General features: G+C 40.6%; 1 protein-coding gene across 3 annotated transcripts in view; it reads left to right on the top strand.

Moving 5' to 3' along the window:
- plekha6 (pleckstrin homology domain containing, family A member 6) overlaps positions 1-15416 on the top strand; it is a 371706-nt gene that overhangs the window by 64163 nt on the left and 292127 nt on the right. For all 3 annotated transcript variants that reach the window (XM_049569368.1, XM_049569285.1, XM_049569451.1), the window contains exon 2: positions 11748-11885. The gene's annotated coding sequence lies outside the window, so the exon portion shown is untranslated. The remainder of the gene's footprint in view (positions 1-11747; positions 11886-15416) is intronic.

Below are 15416 nucleotides of genomic sequence, written 5' to 3' on the forward strand. Positions count from 1 at the left end.
AGAATATATGGGCTACCCCGCTTAGCCTGCTGCCAGCATGACCCAGAACAGATAACTGGCAGAAATAATAAATAAATATTCAAGATAATTGTTGTTTGTCTGTGTGTGCGTGTGTGTGTGTGTGTGTGTGTGTGTGTGTGTCTTTGTGTGTCTGTGTGTCTTTGTGTGTCTGTGTTAAAATACAGCTAATAAATTATTTTGTGCTGTGACTGAGGCGTCATAGTAAAAGCAGGTTTGTTTTTCTGTCTTAAGGCTGTCTGTTGGTCAGTGCTGGGCTGTCATCGCTAGTCAGCCTTTTCCTGACTGACTCAACATTTTGAATTGGCTTTGGTGAGGGTGGAGCCCAATGATAAATGAAATCACTCTAACTGTCAAGGAGGAAGTGAGGAAAGTAAACAAAGAGCTAAAGTCCAGCTGGTTGGCTGCTGGCTGTAGTCTTTACCATGTGTTCATTTGCAACTTTCTGGCTGAGACAGCGGGGGGCCTTCGTTGCCACTAGTGCTCTGAGGTCAGTCTGGTGTGTCTAGGCCTTTACACTCCAAATGTTTAGAAACTGTGAAAATGACGTAGAACATTATCCATACGGGATTGGCTCTGATCAGATTGGCTCTCAGTGTTATGGAAAAGGATATGGCTGGCCATTTTGTATATTTACCTCTTGTCAACAAATCCCATGTCCAGAACACAACCATCAATGAATCGATCCTACCAGGAAGTACTGAATGTATTTTCAAAGCCTGATCTCTCTTCCTCTTCTGTGCTATAGCACTTTATTATCTAAAAACTAAATGAAATAAATAAATAAATGAAATTGTAACTGCTGTGCAGCAGTGACATGAGGATGGGCAAAGAAAAAGTTGGAGGAAAATGAGAAAGGGAAGAGCAGGAAGACAAATGAGAAATAAAGGGGGGTCTGTCAGCAGAAGTGACTGCACCATTGTTATTAAAAATGTCTTAAATTACCAATATCTTTTAAGTCACAAATCTCTAATCTACAGAGCAGAGAATAAATGCAGAGCAGACCTGCCAAGTAAGGAACCATAAACTGGCTTCACACTATGATTTAAGGCTGATTTATACTTGTAGGCTCTATGCAGAGGCTATGCTGTAGCCTGCACAAGTGGAATATGTTGTGAGCATTTGTGCTTGTGCGGTGGTGCATCTGTGTTGCTCTGCAATTGCACCTTTAAAATGTCATGAGGTTTCTATGTCATTGTGTTGTGTTTCTTTGAAGTGCAGTAAAATATGATTGATTTGACAAACCTAAAACACACATAAAACACCGATAAGCATGGCTAATAGGGACAAAATGTATGGTTTATTTTCATGCATGTGAAGGCAGATTTCATCGTAAGAAGATTAAAAATAAATCATTAATTAATTAAAAAACCAATAATATTAATAGTGATAATGATCATAATAATAATAATAATAATAATAATAATAGTAATAACATTGGCAGAAACAAGACGGACACAGCTGCATCCAACTTCCATGAAAGTCAGACACTGCACACAGGAGTTAGTTGGTATCCTTGCTTGGACTGCGTGGCGCTGGAAATGACCTATTGAAAATTTTGTAGCACTTTTTATGTATATCATGTGGCACTAGAGAACACACTGATTACACGTCATGCTGCTGTATATCAGGTGTAGACCTTTGGATGATCTTTCTCAAATGAGGCTAACTTTTTGTTGTTTTTGTCTTTGTTTGTCAGGTGAAAATTAATAACAAAAAAGAGAAAAAGATTTATATGATGATGATGAAAATGAGAGCAATGATGAACTAATATTTAGTGAACGTCTAACAAACTTTATCCCAGTGTGCATTTGGGGGTGTTGTAGGGTCTGCTGGCCATGCCTGAGCCCAATCATTGCAGGGCTTTAGCAGATGTTGCCAGTTTTGATGTGTGTGCCAATTTTTGTAAGTTTTCAAGTATTCTAAGCTCCGTCAAAAATGCAACTGCACAGTAGAAACAGATTCTGTTCAGAACCACCAGACACAGGCAAATGACATTTTACTTTGAAACTGTGATAATTCAAAAATACCACTAAATATAGTGCTCAAAAGTAGAAGAAAGGTTGTGGTAGCAGTAGTAGTAGTTGTACATGTCCTTAAAGAGCTGAACATTTTGACATTTAAATGGTTTCTGTACCTCAAAGCATGCAGGAGGAAAGCCTAAAAATGTATTGAATAGTAATAAGGACAGCAAGAACTAGAACGTGACAAGACAAGCATCAACATGAGGGACCAGCCGCAGAGCTGCCCAGTCCCTAAAAACACTGGCAAAAAGAGGCAGGACCCGTGGCAAAGCTGCTGCTGCTAGTTCCTGATAAAAAAACATGATTGAGGCGCACTACTACAGCGGCTGACATATTCCTTCATTACCAATGTCATGTAATGACTGGTGATTCCCACATGTAGTGTAATGTACTGATTTACTGTAGTATTTATACTGTACCTTTAAGCTGACCTTTAAAGATACGTGTTGAAGCAATGTACTCTGTGCACTGACAAGTCACACACTGGTTTATTATTTCATGTATTCCTATGACACACACATACACTCATTGAGCACTTAAGGATTGTGGTGGAGAAGTACCTAGGATTTACTGTGCATCATTTTTTAAAAATAGCATGAGGATGGGCTCAGAAACATTGGTGGAAAGTTAGGGGAATTCCAGCTTGTCCTGATAGGACTCTGGTAAAGAGTCCTATCCAGGAAAGCATTACACAGTGAAATTGGCTCCAAGGGAGAAAAGGAGAGCGGGGACACTATTATGTACAAGTGCAAGTAGATAGGCTGGCTTTGAGGGAAGAACGGAAGAAGCCGTGACACCGTTATGTTCAGCCCAAGTGGGTAGGATTAAAGAAAAAAGGTGGAGACTCAGCAGAAATCTTCACAATAAAAGCGAGTGCACAGACAAAGAAATTCCAGTCTTGCTCTGGAGCATGACTCATTGAGTTGATGTGTGCCTGCGTGCACTCAGTTGCATCTGATTCTACGTGTCTCCAGTGATTTTTTGACCTCTGAGTAAGAAAGTTTGTTCGAGAAGAAGGGAATGAGGTCGTGAGCTTTTTGGCCCAGCTCCAGACCTTAATGTATGTTTCTACATTTTTGGCGAGTCAGCGTAGGAGGGCGAGAAGGTCAGATCCTGAGATCGGGGGCACTGAGCTGTGCATCAGATGTACAGGTGGCCACCAGATAAGGTAAGCAGAGCCTTTTTTTCTGCCTAAACCGGGTGCGTCTGAGGTGCAGTTGGGAGCTGCCCAGGTCGGAGGTATTTGACAAATTTCTCTCCTAAAGAACCTAAAATGTAATGTAATAATTACTAACTAATAACACAACATTGGGACATAGCTGATATATTGCTGGAGACAACTGAATCTAGTGCAACACAGCATGACCTTGGTGCGGAGTGTGTGTGTGTGTGTGTGTGTGTGTGGAAGCTAGAGAGACAAGCATGCAGAGTGAAAGAAGGTGTGGGACTAAGCAGCAAATGTGTGTGTGTAAGCTAGAGTAACCAAGCAGGCAAAAGAAGGGAAATGTGTGTGTGTTAGTCAAGTACAGTACAGCAGAAAATAAATCACGTGAAGAAAAAGGAAAAAATAAGTTGAAGAATAGCATTTTTGTGGTTACCGCTGTTTATCTCAGTAAGACTCCTTTAAGCTTGAAGAAGCAGGAGAGTTGTGTTGCAAAACAAGTCTGCGCGGACAGTATTGCTAAAGAGTTAAAAGATAAGAAATAAAAGAGATAAAAATTGCTAGGAGCCCCGAGGGGACGGCGAAGAGTTCAAAGATCAATCAAAGTGTAAAAAATTGTAAATATTATAGGAGAAGATAGAAGTTGTTGTGAATAAGGTAAAGATAAATAGACGTGTATAGATAAAAAAAAACTGAGGACATAATAGACTAACGACTGGACGAAGATGGGGAGCGAAAGAGGTAGATAAAAAAGTGTACACAGCCAACAGAAGTGGGCTTATACAAGAAAAACACAAAGCTTTGTAAAACAAAAAATTAATACTTCGGCTCTGATCTCTATTGGTTTAAAGGTCATTACAAAGAAAATTCTTTTGACATTTTGGTGCCTGAATGTTTTCATCATAATCTGGTATCTATGTGTCTGGTTTATGTGATTTGTTTTAAAGGGTTGTTAAATGTGGTAGTTATTAACAGTGTCTCAGTGAAACAAAACCAGACAAGGGTAACCTAACAGTGTCAACAAATTGTCTGGGGACTGGAAACCTAACGATGTTAACGAAGGTCCATATGTTTCACTGATCGAACCAGTTGCTCGGGTGAACTCCATACAAACTGGTTGGCTGTTAAGGGGAGGGTAAAAAAGAAATTTTTGTTAACTTAATTTAGCTTTATAAATAAATAAAATAAGTAATAAATTATAAATAAATAAAATAAGTAATAAATATAGCTTTATAAATAACTAAAATAAGTGATCAAATAAAAAAAAAGGAGAAAAGTTAAAATCAGGCTGCTAAGAGTTGGATGGAAGAGGGTGACAGCAGTAGTGACGAAATTTGGGCTAAAGAATATTGCATGACTGATGGTTCAGTAGATACTAGAGGCATAAAGAACACATTTCGGGTTAGAACCTACATAGACAATGAGGGTGAGGAGCAGTGGCAAGATAAGCAAGAGATTTGACTAAAACTTTGGATAATTAGTAAATTTACCAATTTGAAATAAGTGAAGGAAGAATTTCCAGGTATACAGTGGGAGACAATTTTAAATGATTTGTGGGCTCCCCGCTCATTAGATCCATTGCTGCAATATTTGTGTGATAATTATAAAAGTGGACCCATAGCTTCACTTCCTCTGAACCAGGTAGTATTTCAAGATTTAGAGATCGGAGTGGAATTTAATCCAAGATTGCAGATTGTTGTTGTGCCTAGAAAAGTTGATTTGGGAGACAGGAAAATTTGGCTGTTTAACCAAAGTCCCCCTAGGAGACGGGTCACATAAATTAGAATATAACCCCTGGGAAAAAACAAATAAAAACAAAATACAAAACTGCCATCACAGTAGGGAAATTACTAGTACTGATACACACAAAAGAAACAGACGAGCAAACACAAATTCCAAGAGCGAGTGAAGTTAAATAAGGCTTCATGGAAGCCAACCAAGGAAAGATGGAAAAAGGGGTTCTGACACCCACAGAGATAGTAATGACACAAAACCCAGGTTGGAGAAACCAAATTCAACGCTGTGTGACTAAATGGCACAAAAGAACATAAAGAAAAAATCGTTGGCCTAAAGATGGAACCTTCAACCTGGCATGGTGCGACGAGGTGGAGTCAGAACTAAGACACATTGAGGCAAAAGACACTAAGGCGAGTTATAAGAAAAAGAACAAAAGGACCAAAGAAAGGGAGGTATTAGGGTGGTTCAGACAAGCAGGGGGTAGGAAGCGAATGGTGCAAGTAGAGCGCAGCAAGGACCCACAGGATCCACAGGCACCGACGGATGTGATACCCACAGCCCCACCCCTACCAGCATCACCATCACCATACCCACAAGACACATCACCATCAGAAACGGGACAATACCCCCTGCGCTCGGTAGGGGAGGCAAGAGCAGCAACAACAATGGAAGGCCAAGTGGAGGCACCATTGTGCCTATTGAAAGTACAGTGAGCCATTAAGTCTTCAATATTTTGGTCTTCAGGAAGACATTTTCTCTGTCCTGAGCTCTAAGTCTTGAGAGATGGACTAACACGTGGACTGTTTGGCTAGTGTTTATTGACAAAGTGAAGAACTCCAGTCTCATCCTTAAAGAGGACATGAAACAACGGAAAAGACACCAGCATAGGAGATGTGTGCATTATTAAGACATACTGACGAAATAAAAAGTCGGAAAAGTCAGCCTATTTTAGAGAAAATCCACTTTTTAAATGCATTTACGATAGGTTTTGGGCCGTGCTCAGCGCCATCTTTATTTTACGTCACTAACTACATCATCAGAGTGGTTGGTTGGTTTCACGACACTGTGTCTGTAGGCGGAAGAAGAGGAAGAAGCAGTAGTTTAGGAAATTTACCGAGTGAAAAGATGTCAGAGGACGAAGCCGAAAGATATATTGATCTATCATCAAACACAATGGCCTTCATATGTTTTTGAGCCAGTGACGAGGAGAAGGGTGGAAAGTCACAATTTTGCGGAGGAGGCACCTGCTCTGGACGAGGATGGCAGCCAGGAGAGGGCAGCATGTGCCAAAATTACTGTCTGAAACTAAAAATGAACCACAACCCATATAAACATCCAGGCCTGAGAGTTTTCACCTAAAACTCATGTTATCCCATACCATACAGTCAGCGGTCAACACAACTGATGCAAACCGCTAAAGAAATACTACTTACCCTGACTCCACGTTTTCCAAAGCAGTCAGTCAGGAATCCAAACATAATAAAATCCCCATACATAAACTCCGATCCCGTTATCTTCCCCACCGTCATCCTGTTTATTCCTTTTGCCATGCATGCACTAAAGTTTTTTCTAGCTAGCTTTTCCTTCACATGGCTCGGCTGCCGAAAAGCCATCACACGCGTCTAGTGGCAAATTAAAAAATAAATATACATATACATATATATGTCGGCGCCATCACGACACAACGTAAGGCACAATATTTGACTTTTTCAACCGAAAGTGTTGACCGTCCGTCCAGCAACCCGCTTGAGGCCTCACTTGAAGTTGTGTTTACCACCGGGCCAGAATTGGCTCACAACAAAATTAGCATTTTTGATTGGCCGATGTTAGCGCTATCTGCTCGCTACTGCTAATGTTTAGTCATGACCAACATTACCATAACACTAAAAAGTCAACAAGAATAATTGCTGTGGCAGGTCTTATAGTATATTGATGCATTTGGCAGTTATTCAGCATTTCATTCTAGACTAGCTTTTACCTTTTACTGAACATACATTATAGATATTTATGCAAATAGCACTGGAACTTTGTATTGGTCCTGAACTGCAGTAACACACAACAGACACTTCATGACAGATACTATCAGTCTCTGAAAACTAGTACTAGTAACTATTACCTACTACAGCACCTAGTAAAAACACATTGTACATTAGTGCAAATCAGGAGGACATTGCTAATGTAGTGAGGTGCATGATTCTCCATGGACATTAGAAATAACTGTACATTGATACTTTTGATAGTCACAAAATAATAATAACTAGTAGAACTGTAGAAAAGAAAATAAGTCAGTGAGGAAAAGAACAGGTGACATTATGACGTGTGATTCTGGCTGCTACATTCTGTAACCAGGCTCCTACAAGAAGTGTGATATTATCATTATAATTTTGTCAGTGTTGTTTAATGTCCCTCAGAAGCAAAGCAAACATCCCCAGTGTTTATACACATTAATCTTATGATAATAAAACACCAAATAATTATATTGATTCAACAAGCACTACAGCCAGAACTGGTATGGACATTGAACCAAAACCAATTACACCCAACTATCACTGAAACAAAACAGAGGATACATTGGATAGTTTTTTATGCATGGTTGTCGAAAGAATAACAACACAACAAAAAGTGTTTAGGTATATGATTCTTTAATAAATCAGTAGTCAGGATGTAAGTACAAAGTCTTTCATGTTAAGGCTGATAACATCATTTGCGTACCTAAAAAGTGAACATTTGTGTTAACAGATTAGGCAGGCAGGCATGCAACTGGTGGCCAGCAGCAAATTCCCAGAGGCTGACATCAGTGAGGAGATAGAGCAGGTGACAGGCAGTGTGCACACCCTGACAGTCAGTGTCGGCACCCAGACCGATCCATTTCAACAGGATACAGAAGAGGGAGACAATAAGCAGTACATTTGCACAGGCACTTTGACAGATGACATCCTTACCAACCAGGTCATAAACAATGACCACTCATACTGTACATCTGTGGAAGGCCTCTCCCCAGCTAAGACTATATTATCTCCGCAAGATCTTGACCTTATCAGTGAGGGTTGTGAAGAGTCTGAGGAAGAAAGCTCAATGGAAGAGAGTCAAGATAATTCCTATGATGATGAGTTTGAGTTGAGTTGTGAGGGTAGCATCAGTGATGAGGATCAAAGTGATAATAATACTAAAATAAATACTTATTTGTTTGATGATAAACTTTTAAACGTGTATTAGAGCAACATAACTACTACTAAATAGCATTTAAATGCACATCAACCACTTCATTAAATTTAAACAGTAAATCATATTTAATTGCAAACACTGAACAAAAAAAATTAAAATTCATCATACATGTCTGCATATTCAAATCCATAGTACTCCGGGGAGGGGAAAACTGCCCTGATGGAGCCGACCACACAGGCTGGAATCGGGACCCGGTTCTTCCTTCCCAAATGGCCCCTTGCCCAGAGGGTAAACTGGCTGCAGGCAGTCAACCTAAAGAGACTGATGGAAAAGAAATCTATTGGTTAGATTTAGTAAACAATATTTGAACATAGGTGATGTACATTCTGATAGACGGGATGATAACTCTGATTTAATGTATAAGATTAGATTAGATTAGATTAGACAGAACTTTATTAATCCCTTGGGAAGACTCCCTCAGGGAAATTAAGAAAGATGATATAAGATGTATGTTTGATATTTTTAAGTATGGCTGTTGTATTACTGCTTTTTCTATATACTTTATTGAATTGTTAATTGTTTTTGGATGTTTATCACCCTGGGCAGTTTGGATGGATAACCACACCTGCCATCATAGAGCTTATCAGCCTATTGGTGTGCATGATGTATAAATATAAGTATGTTTTCATTTTTGAACATTGTGACCCGACGAATATCCAAGTAGGATAAAATGTTGTCATTATTATACTTTTGTGGCTTGGAGTAAGTGTGCATAAGTTACCTTTTTTCATAGTGTTAGTACAACCACATGTTTCCATACATTTCCTCTCCAGAACTATCTGCTATTCATGCAGTCTCAATATTTTAAGCTCATAAACAAGTTGTTTGTTGTCAGGAAAGATATAACAGGGTGTCTTTTTTCTTTTATATGTGTCCACTTGTTAGAGTGTGAGAGTGGAAATCCATTTGGTAATTTATGTTAACTTGAGCCTTGCTTCATATCCACTTCTATGTATTATTCTATATCACCTACAAAGTACAAAATATTGAATCATTCCTTTCAGATTCCAGAATATACGTCAACTGTGCATTGCTAATCTCACTCAAAAGTTATTGAGGATGAACCCGTCTGAATGTCTGACATCAAACTGTCCGTGTTGCGCAGCACGTTATGAAACCAACGTTTGGGAAACCGCTGTCAAAACACCGTGACACAATCTAAACAAACTACGTATAGAAAGCATTCATGTGGCATTATATTGTTATGTCAGGCCTCTCAGACATGTTCCGCATCTAACTGGCTCGTTCACCAGTAGCAATATGTAATATAGTCAGCTATGTGAACCGGTGAACAAACGTTAGGTACCAGCACTGTTGCCAACTCCTCAGTAAGAAAAGTAGCTATTGGCTGTCCTAAAAGTCGCTAGAAGTCGCTAAATGATGTCATCGCCTAATTTGCATAATTGTCATATGCATGTGATTGTAATGGCTGCTGTAGGAGAGAGGAATAACGTCGTGGGAGAGACAAAAACTGAATAAAAAAACACCCTGAATATGTTTAGAACTACAAATGAACCTTCTTTCAGTGATAGTGAAAGAGTGATAGTGATATATTAGACAAAGAAAATTTTACATATACATCCCGCCCTGACTGTAAACCAGGTCGGGATCAGAGCGATAGATCAGCCAGCGGCGGTTCTGTGCATGCGCAATTCACTTGCAGTCTGGACGTGGAGGAGTTAACGTCTCCTGCTCTGACTGCAGCTGGGAGGGAGGACTGGGCTGTCTGTGAGTGATTTGGGGCGAGAGAGGAGCCCACGGTAGCATCTGCTGCCCATTGAGAAGAATAAGAATGATACATGCTCTCACAACAGAGTCTCCAGAAGTCTTCAATAACCTCAGAAAAAGTCGCTAGAGTTGTCGCTAGTTGCTTTTTTGAAAAAGAATCGCTAGAGGGGTCTGAAAAGTTGCTAAATATAGCGACAAAGTCGCTAAGTTGGCAACACTGGGTACCAGCATTGATAGCTAATAGCTGTTAGTGTCAACTAGCTAACGCTAAGGGTTAGCTAGCAATTAGTACCGGAGAAACGACATAAACAAAGACGTTTCGGTCAGACAACAACTGTATGTAAACAAACTGCACGTGGAAACATTATTCGCCTTGTATGTTATCATATTCCTGGCCAACACCGTAGAGCATTTGAGCATTTGTTTTCTTTACTGCATACCGTTTGAGTCATTCGCCCGCGGTTACAGCTAGCTTGACTTACCTGCTGTTGACGGGACGCTGCAGCGTCTCAGCTCTGACATCCCTCAGCGAAAGCATCGCTGCCTCCAACACGTCCACCTCCCGGCACAGAATGCTGAATGAGCGCACCATGGTGATGCAGGGGTAGTCATGGAGAAGATGGTCCAGACCAGCCTCCTGGCAGCAAATGGACTCTGGCACAGTGGGCATCGGTGTACAATAGCCACACTGACACCACGTAATGTTGCCGACACGCCCTTGACCCCAAATCACTGGCTCAACCACTTCTTCCTCCTGTACCACTGCTCGATTCCCACGCCTTATAGGCTCATAATTGTAGGCAATGGGGCTTGTCACAGACTCAACAGGCCTCTCCAGTTCGTCTTCCTCCATTGTCAAAAAGTGTGGCGCTCAACCCGGTTCAGAAATGCTCCACTGTCTTCACTTCACTGAGATCGATAGCTTGACAACCACTCCGCTGATGTCACGTCCGGCGACACAACAGACATGGCGCCGCCCTTTGTTTTGACAGCTGAACTTAAATGACAGGATTTTGAGATTCCTTTCATATTCAGTGTTTAAACTAAAATTATCTTTTTAGGGTGAGAGACCCTCTTTAAATTATGATAACTATGTTTAGTGTTTCATGACCTCTTTAAATCCAGGGTTCAGTCTGTTAGGTTTATTTTACTTTGAAAAGTGTTCTGTCATAATAGACTCTTTGTTGAAAGGTTGAGTTCTTCATAAGTCATCCATACAAAACAACAATACTACTACTACTACTACTACCACTAATAATAATGATAATAATAATAATAACAACAATAGGAAGAAGAAGAAATGAAATGAGGAATATGGAGCATGTTTGAACCAGGGGTCCCTGTCTGTGAGGCAGCTTCAGCACTCAGTGCTGCTGATATTTTTGTGCACTCTGAGGATGTCTGTTTCTCAACTGGCTGTGGTGAAAAAAGAGGAAAGAAGACAGAGCCCACCCAACCACCCAACCAAACCTCAACTACATAAAAACAATGAAACAAAGCCAGACAGAGATGGAGGTCTGAGAATGAAAAACACAGAGGTGAGGGAAGAGAGGGAAAGAAAAGAATAGAAGTAAGTGACTGGTAAAACAATGAATAGTAGGCCTACATGGACAGTATGGAGGGGTGAGTGCTTTCACTTGCATTCTAGATAAATGAGTGGGAGATGGGGCAGAGGAAAGGAAAAGCAGGGAAGCAGAGAGGTAGATGGAGGTAGACAGCAGTGAGGAGTAGGAAGGAGGGGGCGATTGTTACTGGAGCCTTGGAGGTTTCAAATTTCTTTTTTCTTTCGATTCTGTGCTCACATGCAGATTGAATCTCTTCCTTTCTTTTCCTCTCTCTCTTATTTTCTCCAGACCAGTGGGGCTCTGTGCAGATCAGCCCATTCCAGCCAAGCCCCAGCATGTTGTAGGCGGCTGCTACCGACAGGAAGACTGCAGTGAAGAAAGCAACAGAGAAGAGGAAGGAATAAAGTAAAGGGATGGTGAAAGAAGGTAAACAGCACTGCACGTGTTCTTTATTTGAAACACTGAAAGAAGAGGAGGGGCAGCAAAGATGGAGCCATCTCCAGTTTCTGCCCTCTTTGTGTTCAGTTTCTGTTGAGGGAGGCACAGCTTAGTGTGCATATGCTGAGGATTTCTGTGTGTGTGTGTGTGTGTGTGTGTGTGTGTGTGTGTGTGTGTGTGTGTGTGTGTGAAACCTGCAGCTGAAGCCAGACATGCTGTTGATGTGAAGGACTAAATATAGCTATGTCTGTGGGGTGTGACCACACATAGAAAACTGTGTGTGTGTGTGTGTGTGTGTGTGTGTGTGTGTGTGTGTGTGTGTGTGTGTGTCCCACTCAGAAAGCTCTCCACACTTGTGACAACACACATTTGTTAACTCAAACTCTAACTTAATTTTTAGATACCAGTGGTAAAAGGAATTATCCTCTGTGATATATAAAACTGTCTTTGATGTTTATGAGGTTACGGTTTACAACCAGTTTTTAGTACAATGGCTTGGTGAGCAAGCTCCAGTTCTCTCATTTGATTGGCAACCTAAAACTATACAGGGATTTCAGGTAACAATATTGTTGATCTGAAAGAAGAGATTTTTATAACTTGAGTGCCAATATTGTGATCTAAATAACTTTATATTTACATTACGTATTACATTTTTATTTTGTAACACTCTTGGTAGCTCCTTTTAAAGAATGTTTACATCTTAAACACTATTAATACCAAATGAAGGTGAGCATGTTTTTGTCAGTTTTTGTTTTGTTTGTTGATGTAGCTGTTGATTTTTTTAAGGTAGATTTTCCATTTTTTAATGACTAGAAACTAAATTTAATTCATATAGGCTGTACTGTGTGGGAGGCAGAAATTTATAAAGAAATCTCAGAATACCCTGGACAAAAGAAATATCATAATTTACAATATTGGTGTTAAAGAGTATGTTTTTGTAGTATGAGTAAAGCTGTTCCTTTAGAGCACATTTCTGTTTGGCTCTCTGCTGTGTTGTTGAGTCTCTGTATTTGACTGTGATGGATCAAGGCTTCAGAGGACAGCTTTAAGCAGTGTAAGAATTTGGGGTCTGGACCTTGGCCTCCTTAGTGGGACTGGCACTGATCTATATCTCCCTGGCAGCTGGCAGGCTACAGGTTGGCATCTGCATGTTGGACAATCAGAGAGAAAGAGATTCAAAGGATGAAAGAGGATACAAAGAAGCAGAATACAAATCACTTGTTGCCTTTTTTCAACACATTCTCACTCCGACCTCATCACATATCGACGTTTGGTCAGGGACTTTCTATGTCGACATATAAGGCGGAAGGTACCCTGGGTGCAGTGGCGGTTCTAGCCTAAATGGCGCCCTGGGTAGCAGCATGTCAAGTGGGTCGAATCCGAGCAAAATTTTGATACTACTGCACTGATCAGAAGAACACACTTGCAGCTAAAACCTCACCCTTCTGGCCCTCCTTGCCGCAAAGTCCTCAATGATGACCCCCCCTTCCTCCGCCTGTTCCAATAGAGTGGTAAACCTGTCCCACGTGGGCTTGTAGCTCTAATGAGATCCCCCGCGATGACGTAAGGTCAAGGTCACATTTATTTTTATAGCACGTTTAAAACAACCGAAGTTTACCAAAGTGCTTTACAAGAACGTCCATAAAAGTACCATATAATAGGAACATTAAAATAAATAAATACAGTATACAATACAATACAATACGATGAAGCCTCTTGGATAAGACGTGAAACGTCTTCTAAGACAAAACTATGTCCAGTTGCTTTCGGTTCAATTGCCTTGAGATAACTATGACCTGGATAAATGAGAATATCCACAGGCATGCCAGTATACAATACAATACACATCAACATTAAACAATACAGGAGTCACAGAAAATATCAAGTCTGGCGCACAACAGGTCCAAAAGCCAAGGAGAAAAGGTACGTTTTTAAAGAAGACTTAAATGTCTCCAATGAACTGGTGTATCTGACATGAAGTTGAAAGCTATTCCACGGCTTTGGAGCAGCCACTGAGAATACTCGGTCGCCTTTAGTTTTAAGCCTGGATCTGGGGACCTGAAACAGCAGCTCATTTGATGATCCAAGGGTTCTGACTGGATTATGAACTTGAAGCAGTCCTGCCAGATACTGGGGGGCCAAGCCACCTAAAATCTTAAAAACAAACAATAAAACCTTAAAATGTATGCTAAAGTGAATGGGCAGCCAGTGTAAGGAAGCCAGAACTGGAGTAATGTGGTCCCGCTTCTTAGTGCCAGTCAGAAGGTGAGCGGCAGTGTTCTGCACTATCTGCAGGCGACGGAGGGAGCACTGATCTAGACCAATATACAAAGAATTAGAATAATCAAGCCTAGAAAATATGAAAGCATGAATGACCCTTTTAAAGTCATCAAAGGATAAATATGGCTTCACTTGCCAGGAGCCGAAGCTGGTGAATGGAACCTTTTACCACCATGCCAATTTATCTTTTTAGATTTAGATCAGTGTCCACAGTCAAACCAAGGGTTTTGATATGCAAGGTGGTTTTGGAGGCGAGGGGGCCCATACCAGCAACAGAAAATGCAAGCTAGTTTTGACAGAAAGACAGATAGACAGACAGAAAAGAGGACAAGAGGAAAAGAGAGGGATTTGGATTATATATATATATATATATATATATATCGGCCTATATAGGCTATATAATGTCGTTCAGTAGTTTCTAGCAAGATTACTGCACTTGCAAAACAATTTTTTTTTTTTTTTTTAGTGTCGGATCAACAAGATCTATGTGAGGGCTATGCAACTGGAAAAGATGGGACTGTGTGGAAGCGTACACAGCCGGGATTACGCAATGGAAGAGCGCAGTCGCAGAACATCTTGACTGAAGTAGCTGGCCCAAATGCACGTGCACGCCATAATATTGATGACCATTTGACCATGTGTCTGATGGATCATGTCATACTGCAAATAAACAACGACTGTGCGGTGGCAGAGGTGCGTCGGTGTGGCGTGGTGCATGGTTGCCAACATGACTATGCCGTGCGCGATACGGCTATGGCTTCTACTCATTGATCTGTCGCTGTCTGTCTAAACAGATTCATGGAAGCCATACTTCACAAAATGCTGCTCATTCAGCTGTTTTACATAGTGTGAAAATGACTCCTCTGCGCTTCTATTTATCACATGCTTATAGCATTATGTTGTACCCTTTTGTTCCTACGGAATGGGCCATTGCTATTGAGTGGCCATCTGAACAAGATTCCCAGCCCCCACACTGCGTTTGCAGCACTTGTCTGAGCAGCTCAATAATATCAATAATATGTATATTTCATTGTGGCTACAGAGTAGGCTATTTAAATGTATTTAGTTCATGGTGCTGTTAGACCACCCTGCCAGATGCATGCCTCCGCTTAAAATATGTGCGAAAGCCTAGAGTAAACTATTATTTTTTGTGTGCGTATTTTAATACTTAATCATGAACGAACAAATTTCGTTTGTTTTAAATATGAACAATTGTAAAATGTCACTAAACTAACAAAA

Source organism: Epinephelus fuscoguttatus, linkage group LG1, assembly GCF_011397635.1.
Source record: "Epinephelus fuscoguttatus linkage group LG1, E.fuscoguttatus.final_Chr_v1".
Lineage (NCBI taxonomy): Eukaryota > Metazoa > Chordata > Actinopteri > Perciformes > Serranidae > Epinephelus > Epinephelus fuscoguttatus.